This window comes from Neopsephotus bourkii, unplaced genomic scaffold (assembly GCF_033783945.1).
Source record: "Neopsephotus bourkii isolate Nb327-2 ecotype Australia unplaced genomic scaffold, CSIRO-AGI_Nbou_v1 NB_821, whole genome shotgun sequence".
Lineage (NCBI taxonomy): Eukaryota > Metazoa > Chordata > Aves > Psittaciformes > Psittacidae > Neopsephotus > Neopsephotus bourkii.
The window spans coordinates 1,502,480-1,503,441 of record NW_026901317.1 but is presented as its reverse complement, the minus strand read 5'-3'; positions in this window follow the sequence as shown (position 1 = coordinate 1,503,441).

Here is a 962-nt window from a genome sequence, read left to right as displayed (position 1 = left end):
ATCATTATTATTATTGGTGGTAGCAGTCGTGGTTTGTGCTATACCTTATTTACTGGACTGTTCTTATCTCAACCTCTTGGGAGTTGCGTTCTTTCGATTCTCCTCCCCATCCCTCAAGGATTGGGAGTAGGAAGAGGAGGGATTGAGTGAGCAGTTGCATGGTTCTGGATTGCCAGCTGGGCTTAAACCACAAGAGTCCTTTCTGGCGCTCAGCGTGGGGCACAAAGGGTTGAAATAATGACAGATCTGACCGGAATGTGTCTAATGGTATTTGTGATAAGCATTCATTGTTTCGGATTAACAGTCACTCGTTACAATGCTGATTTATTGGCTCTCAAAGTTGTTGTTCTTGATCTTGGAGTTTCAGCATGTTGTACCTTACTTACAGCCGGTATTTGCTGTTTTAGTGGTTTTTGACTGGGGAGCTTGGGCTAAGGTTCTTGTTTCGCTCTACTTTATGTTAAGGACTTGTAATACAGTAGACTCATTGATCATGCATCTGGGCTGGTATGTGTTCTCAGTGTGATGATCACCTCTATACCTTGGGAGTTATATAATGGAATTACTTAACACATCTTTTGTTTCCTCCCCAGGTGCTTAACCTATAAAGGAGACTTTCCCTTACGTTCCCAGATTCCCCACCAGATTATTTACAGCATCATTGTATGCTGTTGCCTGCTATGTAATACTTTTATAGCCCATCAACTAAATGTCTTCAGGTCACCAGTGACTGGCCCTGACTTCCCTCTGACCATCGTTCCAACAAAGAATGAACTTTGATAGAACCAGACAAGTTCTGTGGTAAAGGAATGATCAGCATCAGCAGGCAATGATCCAACACTGCACACTGCACACTGCTTTTCCTGCTCTGAAAGGCTTTTACAAGAGATGGAACCAGATATCATGGACTGAACGGACTCAGCAGCTTTATAGGGATTGGTCCATGCACTAAGAAATGATCT